This window comes from Psammomys obesus, unplaced genomic scaffold (genome assembly GCF_907164565.1).
Source record: "Psammomys obesus unplaced genomic scaffold, mPsaObe1.curated_primary_1811, whole genome shotgun sequence".
Taxonomy (NCBI): domain Eukaryota; kingdom Metazoa; phylum Chordata; class Mammalia; order Rodentia; family Muridae; genus Psammomys; species Psammomys obesus.
In genome coordinates this window covers 29,050,002-29,060,394 of record NW_026592890.1, presented here as the reverse complement: position 1 = coordinate 29,060,394, position 10,393 = coordinate 29,050,002, and positions in this window count along the sequence as shown.

Sequence of the window (10,393 nt, the reverse complement as noted above, 5' to 3'; positions counted from 1 at the left end):
GGACATGAGTGGGGAAGAGAGAGGTGAGACTGGGAGGGGAGGAGGAAGGGAGGTATAGGGGGGATAAAAAGTGAATAAACTGTAATTAATAAAAATAAAAATAATTTTTTTTATAAAAGGATATTAATGCATTTACACTTAACGGATTTTTAATCAATACTTGAATGCCTTGCCTACAAAAATAACACCAATACCAAATACTTGCTTCATTTAGAAATTACTTTTATTGTCTTTAATTATGTGTGTGTGGTTGTGGTGACAAGGAGTATGTGCACGTGAATGCAGGTCTGGAAGACATCAAAGATGTTAGATTCCCTCAAGCTGGAGGCTCAGCATCTGGAAAAACGAATCAGATCCTCAGCAAAGATAAAACTCACTCCCAGACACGGAGTCATCTCCTCAGTCACCACATGCGCACATTTTTGAGAAGGGATTGATCCATCGATATTTTATTTCATAATCCTGAAAATTAAGCACAGAAGGTAGTCATATTAAAAATGGTGCTTAAATAATGTCATTGTTTTTTTGTTTTGTTTTGTTTTGTTTTGTTTTCTTTCTTTCTTTGTTGTTTTGACCAGTCCTGTTTGATTCTAACCTAGGTCACTGGTCTAGCAAGCCATGCAGGCAGTGTAGGTCATGAGCTCCCTCTCCTGGAATGGACCTCAAGTTAAATCAGACATTGGTTGGCCACTCCGAAGTTCTGTGCCATCATAGTCCTAGCATATTTTTCCAGCAGGGCAGATTGTAAGTCAAAGGTTTTGTGTCTGGGTTGGTGTCCATATTTCTCTTTTGGTATTTTTGCACTAAAGAGATTAGAACATAGGGTAAAGGCTTCATGCAGGCATTGCCTCTTCCTCTTCATAGTCAATGAGTTGTGCTGATGCTGTCCTTGAGTATGGGGTCTGCTCTCAGTCTGCAGAGTGCAACTCTCTATCCTCCCATCAGGCTGAGTTGATAGGGATCTCCACTAGACCCCCTCACCTAACAACTCAACCAATTGCAAAGCAATCATGTCACTGGAAGTCTTGCCTGGTTACAAGAGATGGCCAGTTGAGACTCTGTATCCACCATTAATAGGAGCTGTCATTAGGATCACCTTCTTAGACTCCAGGAAGTTTCTACTGCACCAGGTTTCCATACACACACCCCAAATGCTCCCCATAAAAATAAATAATAATCTGCTATATTCATAGATCAATCCCTTGTCCAATTGTCATCATTAAGGCTTCTTCAGACAACAGATTAGAGCAGATGCAGAGACTCACAGCCAGACATTACACTGAAAGAGTCTAAATTGGAGATCTCCATGGCACCCCTCCTTTGCAGCTTGGAAAATCCTGTGGAAAACTAGAAGGAAAAATTATAGATGCCAGAGGGGATGGAGAATGTAGGAGAACATATCCCACAGAATCGACTAATCAGGGCTGACATGGGCTCACAAAGACTGAAACAGCAAGCACAGGTCCTGCATGGGTCTCCACCAGGTCCTCTGCATATATGTTGTCACTGTTAGCTTTGTGTGTTTTATGTGCAGCTGGATTTGTGGTGGTGGGGGAATCCAAACTGTGGGAGTGGTTGTGCATCTGGGGATTTTGCCTACCCTTGAACTCTTTTCCTCCTGTTGGACTGCCATGTTCAGCTTCAGTATTAATGCTTTTGCCTTGTAGTAGTGCACTTTCTTTTGTTCTGTTTGGTTGTCTTTTGGAGGGCTTCTCCTTTTTGATGGGAGACAGATTTGGAGTTAAGGTGAGGAAGAAGGGAGGAAGATGAGAGCTGGGAGGAAATAAGAGAGGAGAATTTATGGTTGGGATGTATTATATAAGAGAAGAATAACTTGCAATTAAAATGGTGCTTGAATATAGATTATGAATGTGCTTATAATAGTCTCCATCACCAAATATTAGGAACTCAGTAAATATATTTTTGTTAGTTAATCATAAGTATGCAGCTGATTGAAATGTTTATGTAATACTTTTTAAAAATTTCCTGTTGTATCTTCTCCACAAAAAAAAAAAAACATCTAACATCCAGATTTCCAAATATTTTATTCCTGGTTTTCCAGGCACTGTAATGATTTCCTATTTTTGATTGGAAAAAAATCTTATTTCACCATGAAGATGTTTCAGTGGGCCCAATGCCACAACTAGGTCACTCCAGTTCAAGGATATAAAACAGAAGCAAAATCCACTCATTGAATTCTTGGGGAATGCTGTTTTGGGCAAGTCTGTTCTGTTCACCTCAAATTCTAGGTTTATTTTCTCCTCCTCAGTTGCTGCCACTAGCATTGAAGAGCAGCAGGTAAGGTAAAGTAAGAAGATCCTAGTGATGCCTGTGTGGAATGTTGATTGAGAGAGATTTGGGAGAGGAATCCCTAATGGTTACTTTGTGGAATGCTGAGAAAGACAGGAACAATAAAGAATAATCCCTTTTCCTGTATCATACCAGATCATCACAGAAGAGAATGAAGTACTGTGCCATCAGACATCTGGGTATGCTCTCAACTCTTCCCCTTACCTGGGCAAAGAATTTGTTCATCCCTTTAACTGTACCTCATCTCTTTTCTTCCTAAATGGATGAAAAGAAACTGAAAGGAAGTGCTTTGTGTTTGCTCTACTTCTGAATCTTGGATAATGTAAAGAGAGCAGGAAACAATGAGGCTTCTTCATGGGAATATCTAGGAAGATCTCAACTTCTTTTGGTTAAAGGGCCAGCCCAAAGATGGGGAGCTCTACCACCATAAGAAACAGACATGGTACATCCCTAAGTCTGGAATTCAACTCTCTTAACCAGAAAACACAGACAAGCACAGAGTTTTAAGTAATGGTGTATGAACTTAACAACTAATGGCTATGATTTTCTCAACCTTCTATTTATTAATGGGCCTCAGCTTTCTATTGTAGATCTATACTATTTTTTTTTACCTTACCAGATCAAAGTTATATATTGAAAATGCCATCATATCAAAATGTGAACCTGGGCAAAAAGAAAATTCTGAGCTTTATCTTCTGTTATATTGGCTTATGAGTTCAAACTCTTCGTTTTTGACATATCATATTAACATTGGCTAAAGTATTAACCAATTTACATTCTAATGTTCTCTTGGCAGGAGAAACTATATTTCAAACAGCCAAAATATCACAGGTTATATAATACTGGAGATTATAAAAATGCAAATATTTCAAGTAATGGTAGCAAGGCCATGTTAAACATTTTATAGACTTTACAGCTCTTGTTTATGAACTTCTTAATGTGTCTATTAATTACATTACTAGAAGTGTTTGTAGGGAAATAGGTATATAATTATGTTCGAAGCAAGTAAAATATACAGATTTCATCCATTTCCTAATAGGTTCATAATTTCAACATAAACAGTAAAATGTTGAAAGATGAAAGGTGATATTAAGACTAATAGTATTTAACACCCCAAATAGATATTGCATTCTAATAAGTTAAACTCCAAGTACCAAAAATGGGTTACCTGCTTTTGAATTCTTGTCCATTCCGTCCCATAGACCCTGCAAAATTTCAAAATTGGCTATTGCCTATATGAGCGAGTGTATACCGTGTGTGTCTTTCTGCTTCTGGGATAGCTCACTCGGGATGATCTTTTCCAGATTCCACCATTTACCTGCAGATTTCATGATTTCCTTGTTTTTTATTGCTGAGTAATACTCCATTGTGTAGATGTACCAAAATTTAGCCACTTCTGATGAGACCTAATTGACTAGGATCAGAAAGAAGGAAAAGAAGACTTTCCTTGTCAGTGGACTTGGGGAGAGGCATGCATGAAGAGGGTGGAGGAAGGGAGGGATTGGGACAGGAGGAGGGAGGGAACCATAGAGGGGATACAAAGTGAATAAAGTGTAATTAATAAAGAATTTTAAAAAATAAACATATAAACAACTGAAAAAAAATTGGCTATAGCCAATACTGTTGGTCATCCTCCAGAACCTGACAATAGAGTGTATTGTTAAAGAAAAAACATCACACATTTATGTTATTGTCATAGATGCTGGAGAAATCTAGCTTGTAATCAGCTGGAATTTTCACCCCTCCTGTCTCTCTTTCATAATATTGGAAGGTATTGTACATACTACCAGAGGAGCAAATTCACTATGAACCTCATCCAAGTATGAACACTAAAAGTCATAATAACTACCTGTATAGCAAGATATATGGTGGTTGCAATAGTGTCATGAGTGTTATGGGAGTAACCAAACAGTTTCCTTTTACTTTACTAAAAGTTTACACCATTTGATGGAACCAATACCTGACACTGTCAATGAAAGGAAGAGCATGAGACTAGATACATCATGGGCCTGAGTGGAAAATCTGCTACTATTCTGATAAAGGTGCGTAGCAATAAAATTACTCCTAATGACTTATTTACAAACCCAGATATTGGTGTATCACCAAACCCTCATCAGAGAGCCTTCTTGAAGTACATGGCAATTAACACAAAAACCCATAACTAGTAAGTGTTCAAGTAATCAGAGGCAGTGAAATATTCAGCCTCAACTGGAATGTCTGTATCACTCCCTGCCTTCAAACTTCAGAGGCCAATGTAAAAGAAGGGTTGCAAAGATTGTAAGAGCCAGAGGTGGTGATGACTACAAGAAATCAATGTTTCTCAGATACAGTTAGACAGATACATATATAAACTCACAGCGTCTGTGACAACATGGACAAACTCTGCATAAACTCAGGTTGTTAAAAAAAATCACAGCTTGGAGGAGGGGAGTGGATACAAATGAGCTCTGTGAATTTGATTGCTGCTGGGTAAGGGAAGGTCGGTCTTCTTCAAAGAAGTGACACCTGGTATATGAACTGCACTCCAGGGTAGTTCTAATCCCAGAAGTAGCTGGCCAACATAAAATGGAATTTATGATTTATGTTTTCTGTTTTTCATAAAGAGTCCATAAATCTGTGTGGGTAAGGGGTTGGAGAGAAATATGGAAGGGTTTTGGAGAGGTGAATGAATATCTCAATAGCACATTGTATAAGATTATCTATAAATAAAACATTTAAATATATAATAAATATTTTAATTTAAAACTGAAAGATGAAAATAGTATTTAAAAGGACCTCTTGTCTACAGTAGAAGAACTAATCAAATTTGTCAATATCCAATCAAACGTTCAAATTTTTAAACAATGAAGTTTAAAAGTTAAATTACAAATACATACAGGAAGATTTACATGTGTCGGTAGTCATGGATCTCCCAACTGAATAGAATTTTATGAAAAAGTGTTTGCTTTATTTCAAGATCACACCCATATGTTAATATGAAGGTTAACCCTCATAGTATCTACTGAAAAAACTCAGTTAGGATATATACTAAAAGTAGAATTGATGGTCAGTACCAAACTAATGGTATCTTAAAGGCTTTTTAGAGGAAGTTAAAACCTACAGGGTAAAGTGATTTATCTGTTCTGTGAACTTGGAGGTGGTTGCTTACAAACATCAAAGGACTGAAAGGAAAAGTGAATCAAAACTTCTTCAAGTAAAAGCCACAGGAACATTTAACTTACCTTGAGAGAGCTGTCCTGTTATTTTATGTTATTGTTCTGTTCTTATTTTATTTCTATTAAAACATTTTGGTGCATCTGAAGAAGAAACAAAATAAGCACCAGTTCCACTAGTTCTATTTATTTTTCTCAAGAAAGATATTTGACAATTCTCACCAAGTGGAATACATATAAACTCAAATCACAGTCCAATGCAAATTACAATGTTAATGACTCAGAATTTCATTTAAACACATAAACCAAAATCGTAAGGTCTTGATGTTGTGTCTCAAAATTTCCCTGTTGCATTAGCACACATACACAGACATCTATGCATTAGAAAGAGAGAAAGATAGAAACAAAGACACAGAAAGAGACAGAGAAAGAAACAAGGATGCAGAAAGAGACTGACTAAATTTGCAGGTTATTAAATAAAATAGAGTTCACAAACATGTGAAATACTTTACTTAAAAAATTAAGATTTATTTATTATTTATGCAAAGTTCTGTCTGCATATACACCTCTCTGTCAGAAGAGATGCCAGATCTCACTACAGATGGTTGTGAGCCACCATGACCTGATAAATCCAGTCTCTTAGGATTGAGTTCTTTTCTGGCCTCTGCTGGAGATGGAATACATGCACACACATAATAATTGGTTTTAGCACTTTTTTGAAACGGAAAAATTAAAAAAAAAAAGTTGTTCTGTCATACAAATCACACTCCAATACATTTTAGGAATTTTACATAGATAAATACAAAAACGAAATGCTTAAAACCAACAGGTTTTTTAAATTTTATTTTTATATTTATTTATTACAAGTTGTTTGCTTTGTATCTCCGCTTCAGGTCTCCCCCCAGTTGTCTCTTCCCAGTCCCACCCACCCTTCTTCTTCTTCTTCTTTCCCTATGCGATTGCCCGAGTCCCCTGATAGGAGAGGACCTCCTCCCCTTCTATCTGACCCTAGCTTATCAGGTCTCATCAAGGCTGGCTGCATCATCTTCCTCTGTGGCCTGGCAGGCTGCAGCCTCAAGGGAGAGAGTATCAATGAGCTGGCCACTGAGTTCATGTCAGAGATAGCCCCTGTGCCCCTTACTAGGGAACTCACTTAGAAACTGAGCAGCCAATAGGCTTCCTTTGAACAGGGAGTCTAGATCCTCTCCATACATGGTCCTTAATTGGAGTATGGGTCTCTGCAGGCACTGCTGGGCCCAGGTATTTTGTCTCTGTTGGTCTTCTTGTGGAGTTCCTGTCCCCTCCAGGTCTATCTCCCTCTTCTTCCATTAGTATTCTCGCACTCTGCCCAAAGTTTGGCTATAAGTCTCAGTATCTCCTTATCTCCTTCAATATCCTGGTGGGTAGAGTCTTTCAGAGGTACTCTCGAAAGCTCCAGTCCTGTTCCTTGTCTTCTCATACTTCCAATGTCTACCTTGTTTGCCCTTTTGAATGAGGATTAAGCATCTTCCCTAGGGTCTTCCTTGTTGTTGAGGGTTTTTTTTTTTTTTTTTTTTTTTTTTAGGACTATAGATTTTAGAATGTTTATTCTATATTATATGGCTAATATACACTTACAAGTGAGGCAACACCACATGTATCTTTCTGCTTCTGCGTTACCTCACTCAGGATGATCTTTTCTAGTTCCTACCATTTGCCTGCGAATTTCATGATTTCCTTGTTTTTAATTGCTGAGTATTATCCCGTACTGTAAATGTATCATACTTTCTGTATTCATTCCTCCATTAGGGACATCTAGGTTGTTTCCAGATTCTAGCTATTACAAATAAAGCTGCTATGAACATATTTGAGCAAATATCCTTATTTAATGGTGGGCATCTTTTGTGTAAATGCCTAGGAGTGGTATAGCTGGACTGTGAGGTAGCATTATTCCTAATTTTTGAGAAAATGCCAGATTGATTTCCAGAGTGGTTGTACAAGGCTACATTTCCACCAGCAATGGAGAAGCGTTCCCCTTTCTCCACATCCTCTCCAGCATGCATCATCCCTTGAGTTTTTGATCTTAGCCATTCTGATGGGTGTGAGGTAAAATCTTAGGGTTGTTTTGATTTGCATTTCCCAAATGACTAAAGATGTTGAACATTTCTTTAAATGTTTCTTTGCCATTCGATATTCCTCTGTTGAGAATTCTCTGTTTAGCACTGAACCCCATTTTTGAATTGGAGTACTTGGTTTTTTGATGTTTAACTTCTTCAGTTCTTTATTTATTCTTGATATTAGCCCTGTGTCAGAGGTAAGATTGGTGAGAATCTTTTCCCAGTCTGTTGGCTGTCATTTTGTTCTGATGACGGTATTCTTTGCTTTACAGATACTTTTCAATTTTATGAGGTCCCATTTATTAATTGTCAATCTCAGAATCTGCACTGTTGGCGTTCTGTTCAGGAAGTTGTCTCCTGTAACTCTGGAGAAAGTAATTGAGGAAGATATCAGAAGATGGAAACATATTTCATGCTCATGGCTTGGCAGGATTAACATAGTGAAAATGGCATCCTACTAAACGCAATTTACAGATTCAATACAATTCCCATCAAAATGCCAACACATTTTTTTACAGACATTGAAAGAATAATTATTAATTTCATAAGCAAAACCAAAAACCCTAAATAGCTAAAACAATTCTGTAGGATAAAAGATATCCTGAAGGTATCTCCATCCCCAATCTCAAGCTGTACTATAGAGCAACAGTAATAAAAATGTCATGGTACTGGCATAGAAACAGACTGCTGTATTAATGGGATCGAAATGAAGGCCTGGAAATAAATGCACACACCTATGGAAACTTACTTTTTGACAAAGAAGTAAAAAATTATACAATGGAGAAAATCAGCATCTTCAACAAATGGTCTAACTGGATTTCTACATGTTGAAAAATGCAAATTGATCTATATTTATCACCCTGCACCCAACAGTTTTATCATAGACTAATCATTATTAGCTTCCATGCTCTGTCTATATGAGCAGTAGGCTGAATTTGATCTATAGTACAACTTCTCCAGGTGGCCTACTAATTCAAAGCATGAATATGTGAAGAAATATGTAAAAATCAATAAAACTTTTTTTTCTTCTTTATTAGTTGATTTTTTTAATTTCAGTTTGTTTTCTTTAAACACCAAGAGTTTCCCCTTCCTCCTCTCTCCCAGTTCTCCCATTCCTTTTCTTTTCCCTTCCCCTGTCCCTTCCCCCCCTAGAATAGGGGATCCCACTTCCCCCTTATCAACCCTCCCCAGCACATCAAGTAACATCAGGACTGAGCACATCATCTCCCCTGAAGCAAGGGAGTCCTGCCAGATGGAATTGATCCAAAAGCAGGCAATAGAGTCCCTGTTAGCTGCCTTCCCCACTCCACTCACCAAACATCCCACATGAAGACCAAGTGCCTGTTGGCCATATAGGGGACTAGGTCCAGACCATGCATGCTCCTTAGTTGATGTCATAATCTCTGTAAGCCCCCCATGGGTCTGGGTTAGTGGCCTCTCTTGCTCTTCCTGTGAGGTTCCTGGCCCCTCCTGGTCCTTCCATCTTTCTCCCAACACTTCCACAGTATCCCCAGAACTCAGCCACAGGCTTGGCTGCATGTGCCAGTATTCTTCTCAATACCCCGCTGCCTGGCTGAAGCCTCCCAGACAACAGTCACGTAAGGCTCCTCCTGTCTGCAAGCATAGCACAGCATCATTAATAGTGTTAGGGGCTGGCTCTCTTACTTGGGGGTCCCAGGTTGCGCCAATTATTGGCTGGGCATTTCCTCAAACTTTGTTCCCTCTTTATACCTGCATTTCTTGTAGGCAGAGTAATTTTTGGCTCAAAGGTTTTGTCTGTCCGAGATAGAAGGTGGTTACTTGAGTCTTCATGTGTCCCCTCCCATGTAGGAGTCTCAGCTAGAGTCACACTCATATCTTCCTAGGTGCCTACCCTGTCACAGTCCTCCATCTTGACAAAGACATGCCTCCCCTCAGCTTCCCTTCTTGTTCCCAACCCTCTCATCTCCCACCTCAGTTCTCCCCACATCTGATCCCCATATTTGTTTTTCTTTCCTGACCAGTTCCCTCTCTTCATCTACTTCTGCTGCCTATTTTATTTTCCCTTCTGAGTGACATCCCAGAACCTTCCCTTTGGGCACTCCTGGTTACTTATCTTCTTTGGTTATGTGGATTATTCTATGTTATCATGAATGATAGGTCCAATATCCACTTATAAGTGAGTACATACCATGTGCGTCTTTCTGGATCTGGGTTACCTTACTCAGTATGATCTTTTCTAGTTCCATCCATTTCCTTACAAATTTCATGGTTTCTTTGTTTTTAAAAGCTGAGTATTATTTCATTGTGTAAATATATAATTTCTGTATCCATTCTTTCGTTGAGGAACATCTAGGTTGTTTCCAGTTTCTGGCTATTACAAATGAAGCCTCCCTGAACATAGTTGAGCAAATGCCCTTGTTGTGTGGTAGAGCATCTTTTGGGTATATACCCAGGTGTGGTATAGCTGGGTCTTTAGGCAGAATTACTCTCAATTTTCTGAGAAAGCACGAGATTGATTTAGAGAGAGGTTGTGCAAGTTTGCACTCCCACTAACAATGGAGGAGGGTTCCCCTTTCTCCACATTCTCCCCAGCATGTGTTGTCATTTGATTTTTTCATCTTAGTCATTTTGATTTGCATTTCTCTGATGACTAAGAACATGGAGGATTTCTTTAAGTGCTTCTCAAACATTTGATACTCTTCTGTTATGAACTCTTGGTTTAGCTCTGAACCCCATTTTTAATTAGATTATTTGATTTGTTGATACTTAATTTCTTAAGTTCTTTGTATGTTTTGGATATTAGCTCTCTGTCAGATGTAGGATTTGTGAAGATCTTTTCCAGTCTGTAGGCTA